This window comes from Pan troglodytes, chromosome 4 (assembly GCF_028858775.2).
Source record: "Pan troglodytes isolate AG18354 chromosome 4, NHGRI_mPanTro3-v2.0_pri, whole genome shotgun sequence".
In the NCBI taxonomy this organism is placed as follows: domain Eukaryota; kingdom Metazoa; phylum Chordata; class Mammalia; order Primates; family Hominidae; genus Pan; species Pan troglodytes.
In genome coordinates this window covers 38,261,382-38,268,908 of record NC_072402.2, presented here as the reverse complement: position 1 = coordinate 38,268,908, position 7,527 = coordinate 38,261,382, and the positions used below count along the sequence as shown (strand labels likewise).

The 7,527-nt window shown below is 44.3% G+C and overlaps 1 pseudogene; it reads left to right on the top strand.

The window, feature by feature from the left end:
• Positions 1-4,071: 4,071 nt before the first annotated feature.
• LOC101057446 (actin, cytoplasmic 1-like) lies at positions 4,072-5,282 on the top strand (annotated as a pseudogene).
• The last annotated feature ends 2,245 nt before the right edge of the window (positions 5,283-7,527 follow it).

Here is a 7,527-nt window from a genome sequence, read left to right as displayed (position 1 = left end):
GAAAGAGGTCCCAAATAAGAAACTAACAGCATGGTAGAATTCACATTCATATGAATATAAAAATGTACATATTATCATTAATGACATCATGCTGAATTCATGTCTGATTCATAATTTTGTATGAAAAGGACTCATGTTTGACTTATTCACCACTGTATCCCAACATGTAGCAAAGCCTTACGCACAGCAGTTAATAAATATTTCTTGAATGTAAATAAGTGCTGTTTGAACAATCCTTTTGTTTTCCATTTAATAATATGTCACAGAGACTTCCCATTGCAGCAAGATGACTACTAAGACAACCTGAATCCCCACCTCCCCACACACACCATCTTCCTCTGGGCTTTGCTCTTTCGGGTCTGGACTCTGAGGAGGCAGGCTGATGGAAGGCCATTTCAGGTCAGTTCAGGAGAGTACTAACTGTAGGGAGGCCTGCAGAATCTAGGCAGGGAGATGCCCTCCAGCATTTGAAATGGAAACTAACTAAGCTGCATTTCTCACTGTCTAGCACCCTTTTGTTCTGTTATCCTTAAACCTAATTGAATACTGTTTAAATATTCCAGCCTGGCCTCAGGTGAACTACAGGAATGAGTTTATAAAGGTCTTTACAAGGGATAAGTCCATCCACCTTTGAGATTTAGGATTGAAGAGATCTGAGAGATTAACAGCACTGAGTGAATCTGGCAGAACAAGAGAAAAGTCTAGCCATCTCCTCCCTGAGTGATAATTCTTGCATTGCCAATCTTGGAAGGTTGAGGTGCTACTGTTGACCCTTGAACAACACAGTGGTTAGAGGTGCCAACCCCTGTGCGGTCAAAAACCACATATAACTTTTGACTCACCAAAATCCTAGCTACTAATAGTCTACTATTGACTGGAAGCCTTACCAATAACATAAACAGTCAATTAACACATATTTATATGTTATATATAGGATATATTGTATTCTTACAATAAAGCAAGCTAGAGAAAAAAGTGTTATTAAGAAAATCATAAGGGGCCGGGCATGGTGGCTCAGACCTGTAACCCCAGCACTTTGGGAGGCTGGGGTGGGCAGATCACTTGGGGTCAGGAGTTCGAGACCAGCCTGGCCAACATGATAAAACCCCATCTCTACTAAAAATACAAAAATCAGCCAGATATGGTGGCGGGCACCTATAATCCCAGCTATTCAGGAAGCTGAGGCAGGAGAATTGCTTGAACCTGGAAGGCGGAGGTTGCAGTGAGCTAGGATCGCGCCACTGCACTCCAGCCGGGGTGACAGACCAAGACTCTGTCTCAAAAAAAAAAAAAAAAAAAAAAGAGAGAGAGAGAGGGAAATATATTTACTATTCATTAAGTGGAAATGCATCATCACACAGGTCTTCATCCTTGTGTCTTCACATTGAGTAAGCTGAGGAGGAGGAAAAAGAGGGATTGATAGAGGTGAAAGAAGTTGGAGTGGGTGGAAAAGGAAGCAGGAGAGGCAGGTCTACTCAGTGTTACTGTTATTGAAAAAAATCTACATATGAGTGGACCTGCACAGTTCAAACCTATGTTGTACAAGGGTCAACTGTATTTTATTAAAGAACACTACAGACTCCCTTACAATTGAGAGGTGTTTTCCCCGTACACTTACTGGGCTGTGAACTCACAGTTCTTGCCATCCCCTCACACCATTCTTTCCCACTAGACTCCAAGCTCCTCAAGATTAGAGACCAAATTACATTCATTTTGGTATCCCTAGCATCAAGCTTAATGCCCAGTGCCTAGTAGATGCACAGTATATATTATAAAAATCAAGGGTGGGACTGAGATAGATTTCTAATTTTGACAAAAACAATAGACTGGTCATGTTGTTATCCTCCTGGAACTATGAAGCAACCTGCATGCAAGGAGCCTTCTGCAGTGCTCCAGAACTCAATGTACAGTTACCATGATATTTTATTTCTATTCAATAAAACCAAGTAGCCAACCGCAGAACACACCCCTGGAGAGATTACTTAAATAAGGAAGTATTAATATCATTGATAAAAGTATATTTTTGTGAAATATCTCTGATAATTAACTCTAGATGCCTGAGAGACCTAGAAAGATCCCCTTCCTTCCCTTCCACTTGTGCATCTTTTCAAACTCTTTCAGTCTTGCCTCTTACTGGAGCCCCTGCAGTGGTACCCAATCTCTTTCAGGCTTTGCATGAGTACAACATGATAGCGCCTTACTTCAGGCCCAAGCCATGTGCACCCATGAGACAGGAAACAGGAGAACAGGGGAACAGGAGCCTATGGATCAGTGACTCCCCTTTCATTCTGCAGACAGCAGATGGCTCTAAGATGCATTCCATAAGGCCCTCAGATGATCTCGTGGAATCAAGCACCAGTCATGTGTAGCAAGGGCAAACTCAATAATCCACCTTTGCATTGGCTTTTCCTCTTTCTCTGTTTGACTTACCCATTTCTCAATCCTGGCCCCATAATCACTTTCTGAACAAGTAGGGTAGTAACTACACTTGGAAAAATATTGTTCCAACTCATTCACTGAGTAATTCAGAATGCTGCCAGCTTTGAATGGGACACCGATCAAGAGTGGACTCTGCGTCAAGTCTAGGCTACAGTGCAAGCTCACTTGCCACGACCCAGCAGATCCAATGATGCTGATGTATCTGTTGGGTAAGGATACTGCCTATGAAGATTCTGGTAAACCCTAAGAGGGGAGTATCATATAGACCATGCCCACTGTGGTAGAGAAGTGCTAACTTTTTGAGGGACAACTCCAGAAATGCTCCTGGGCCCCAGGAGAGACTTAGAAATCAAAGACCTAAAAGAAACAAAACTTGCAATCACAGAAAAGGAAATCTAGGGAAGAGGCCAGGAGTGCACATAAAGCATGTGATTTTTGTGTCCCCTGTTAATACTCACTGAAGAATATCTACCTCTGTGGAGACACTTAATAACCAAGTGGACAGGATGACTTGTCCTATGGATGTCAAGCAGCCTGTCTTCCCAGCTACCTCAGTGTTGGTCTATGAACAGAGTAGTCATAGCTGCAGGGGTGCAGGCTGTGGTAGGCAGCCTGTATGATGGCCATCAAGGATTCCTGTCTCCTGGCATTCCTGCCCTTGTGTAATCTCCTCTCCATATTAACTTAATTTTGATAAATAGAATATGGCAGAAGTGACAATTATCACTTCTGATATCAGGTTAGTAAAAGGGCTTCCATCATGGGTGCTATTTCTCATTTTTTCTTGGGTTGCTCATGCTGGGGGTAGCCAGTTGCTATGTCATGAAGCAGCCCTGTAAAGAGGCCCACATGATGAGGAACTAAGGCCTACCAACAACAACATGATTGAGCTTAGAAGAGAATCCCTCCAAGTTGAGTCTTCAGATGAGACCACAGCCCCACACTGTGTCTTGACTGCAGTCTCTTGAGATAACTTGAAGCAGAGGGACCCAGCTTAACGGTACCCAAACTCCTGACCCACAGAAACTATGAGATAATAAATATTTCTTGTTTTTAGCCAGTAACTTTTGAGGTAATTTGTTATGTGGCAATAGATAATTAATACAGGGATTATGAATGGGCTGTCTTCTATGAAGGCTGATCTAGCTACTGCTACTGCTGACCAGTGGTAGAGTCTACTGAAGCTGAGCATATGCATACTCTATGACCCAAAAATTCTCCAAGTATCCAGCACAAATGCTTACACATGTTTCCAAAAGACATATACAAGTATATTCATGGGAGCACTATTTATAACGGCCAGAAACTGGAACGAATACAACTCTGTGGCTTCCCCTTTCACTCTCTGATTAGTGTGTTTGATGAACAAAAGTTTTCTGTTTTAGATTTAGATTTTAGTAGTCTAGCTACTACATTTTTGTCTTTATAGTTAGTGCTTTTTGTATCCTATTTAAGAAATATTCATCTACAAGCAAAGATTATGAAGATATTATCCTATGTTTTATTTTAAAGAGATTTTTATTATTTTAACTTTCACATTTAGATCTACATTCCACCGCCGAGACTGCATCCGCCTTGCGAGCACAGAGCCTCGCCTTCGCTGCTCCACTGCCAGTCCACACCTGCCACCAGCTCACCATGGATGATGATATCACCGCGCTCGTCATCGACAACGGCTCCGGCATGTGCAAGGCCGGCTTCACGGGCGACGATGCCACCCGGGCAGTCTTCCCCTCCATTGTTGGGCACCCCAGGCACCAGGGCGTGATGGTGGGCATGGGTCAGAAGGATTCCTATGTGGGCGACGAGGCCCAGAGCAAGAGAGGCATCCTCACCCTGAAGTACCCCATTGAGCATGGCATTGTCACCAACTGGGACGACATGGAGAAGATCTGGCACCACACCTTCTACAATGAGCTGCGCGTGGCTCCCGAGGAGCAACCCATGCTGCTGTTTGAGGCCCCTCTGAACCCCAAGGCCAACTGCAAGAAGATGACCCAGATCATATTTGAGACCTTCAACACCCCAGCCATGTACTTGGCCATCCAGACTGTGCTGTCCCTGTACGCCTCTGGCCGTACCATTGGCATCGTGTTGGACTCCAGTGATGGGGTCACCCACACTGTGCCCATCTACGAGGGGTATGCCCTCCCCAACGCCATCCTGCGTCTGGACCTGGCTGGCCGGGACCTGACTACCTCATGAAGATCCTCACCGAGCGCCGCTACAGCTTTATCACCACGTGGAGCGGGAAATCATGCGTAACATCAAGGAAGAAGCTGTGCTACCTCGTCCTGGACTTCGAGCAGGAGATGGCTACCGCGGCTTCCAGCTCCTCCCTGGAGAAGAGCTACCAGCTGCCCAACAGCCAGGTCATCACCATTGGCAACGAGTGGTTCTGCTGCCCCGAGGCGCTCTTCCAGCCTTCCTTCCTGGGCATGGAGTCCTGTGGCATCCACGAAACTACCTTCAACTCCATCATGAAGTGTGACTTGGACATCCGCAAAGACCTGTACACCAGCACAGTGCTGTCTGGCGGCACCACTATGTACCCTGGCATTGCTGACAGGATGCAGAAGGAGATTACCGCCCTGGCGCCCAGCAGGACGAAGATCAAGATCATTGCTCCTCCTGAGCACAAGTACTCTGTGTGGATTGGAGGCTCCATCCTGGCCTCGCTGTCCACCTTCCAGCAGATGTGGATCAGCAAGCAGGAGTATGAGGAGTCTGGCCCTCCATCGTTCACCACAAATGCTTCTAGGCGGACTGTGACTTAGTTGTGTTACACCTTTTCTTGACAAAACCTAACTTGCGCAGGAAACAAGATAAGATTGGCATGGCTTTATTTGGGTTTTTTTGTTGTTGTTGTTTTGTTGTTTTGTTTTTTTTTTTGGCTTGACTCAGGATTTAAAAACTGGAACAGTGAAGGTGACAGCAGTCGGTTGGAGCGAGCATCCCCCAAAGTTCTACAGTGTGGCCGAGGACTTTGATTGTACATTGTTCTTTTTTTAATAGTCATTCCAAATATCATGGGATGCATTGTTACAGGAAGTCCCTTGCCATCCTAAAAGCCACCCCACTTCTGTCTAAGGAGAATGGCCCAGTCGTCTACCGAGTCCACACAGGGGAGGTGATAGCACTGCTTTCGTGTAAATTATGGAATGCAAATTTTTTTTAATCTTCGCCTTAATACTTTCTTATTTTGTTTTATTTTGAATGATGAGCCTTCGTGCCCCCCTCTCTTTTTTGTCCCCCAGCTTGAGATGTATGAAGGCTTTTGGTGTCCCTGGGAGTGGGTGAAGGCAGCCAGGGCTTACCTGTGCACTGACTTGAGACCAGTTGAATAAAAGTGCACACACACACACATAAAAAGATCTACATTCCATCCAGAATTCATGTTTGTGTATGGTATGGGGTAGAAGTTAATATTAAATATTTTTCTGGCCCAGTGCAGTGGCTCATGCCTGTAATCTCAGCAGTCAGATGGCTTGAGTCCAGGAGTTTGAGACCAGCCTGGGCAACATGGCAAAACCCCTTCTCTATAAAAAAGTACAAAAATTAGCTGGGCATGGTGGTACACGCGTATAGTCACAGATACTCAGGAGGCTGAGGTGGGAGGATCACTTGAGCCCAGGAGGTGGAGGCCGCAGTGAGCTGAGATTACCCCACTGCACTGTAGCTTGGGCAACAGAGTGAGACCCTGTCTCAAAAAATAAATAATATTTTTTCCCATATGGGCTTACCATTTTTAAAGCCTTCCTTATTCTGTGCTTTCTACCCTAGTTATTTATTTATTTATTTATTATTTTTGAGATGGAGTTTCACTCTTGTTGCCCAGGCTGGAGTGCAATGATGCAATCTTGGCTCACTGCAACCTCCGTCTCCCCACTTCAAGAGATTCTCCTGCCTCAGCCTCCCAAGTAGCTGGGATTACAGGCATGTGTCACCACACCTGGCTAATTTTGTATTTTTAGTAGAGATGAGGTTTCTCCATGTTGGTCAGGCTGGTCTCAAACTCCCAAACTCAGGTGATCTGCCTGCCTCTGCCACCCAAAGTACTGGGATTACAGGTGTGAGCCACCACACCTGGCCTCTACCCTATTTATAAGTTGTTATTGGCACCTATGGCAGAGTGTATTAACTGGCTCACCCAATAGCCATTCCCAATACTCTTCTTCCTTGCTTCCATTGCAGGGCCAACTTCCTCAACTTTCCGTAGCTAGAGGTATCCAGCTGCATAATTCTGGGCAATTGGGCATAAGTGGAAATAAGTGGGTGGCTGCTGGAAATGCATTGAATTTGTTGATGAAAGGGATGAATACCAGGAGGAGCTGCCTCTGTCCCACTTCTTCCATGAAAATAGATGGAAAAACTGGAGCTTAAAAATCCATCTTTCATTTATGACAGGAAGACCAAAATTTTAGAGATGCCCGTCCTCACATCATTGAGCTGTTGAACCAAAACTTGCAACTGCCTATCTCTAATCACCTTATGGGAGAAAAACAAATCTTATTTATTTAAGCTACTGATTGTGAGATTTCCGTTACTTGCAACCAAAGGGATTTTCTACGTAATACAGAATCCATTAGAGCTCCATGTGTATGTCTCTTCTTTGGAGGAAAAATACCTTTGAAAACAAAAATACCTCCAATTGTGACTTTTTGTAATGTGCCATGTCCTTATTGTACGTGTGTATGTATTAAATACACAACTTAAATGGCTACAGGTCACAAAGTATGGATGTTGGAGAGCTGCACATTTTAAACAATAGGAATTATACATCGGCAACAAGAGAATATAATCTTTTTGTCAGTGACTTACAGAGGGCCTTATTTACAGCTGAACAGGTATTTGATATAACAATTCATTGTTCTGACACATGTAGCAATCATTATGTGCAGTTTTTAATGCATCATGTTATATTAGCTCAGCCCATGCTCTAACACCGTGTAACATAAATTTTGCCAAAAGAAATGACATTACATGACACTGACTTTTAAAAGACACACACTATTTTTTCAGATCACATATCCTTTATCCATGAGTGCCCAATTCAAAAATCAAGCTGGCAGACAAAACTGGAGTGAA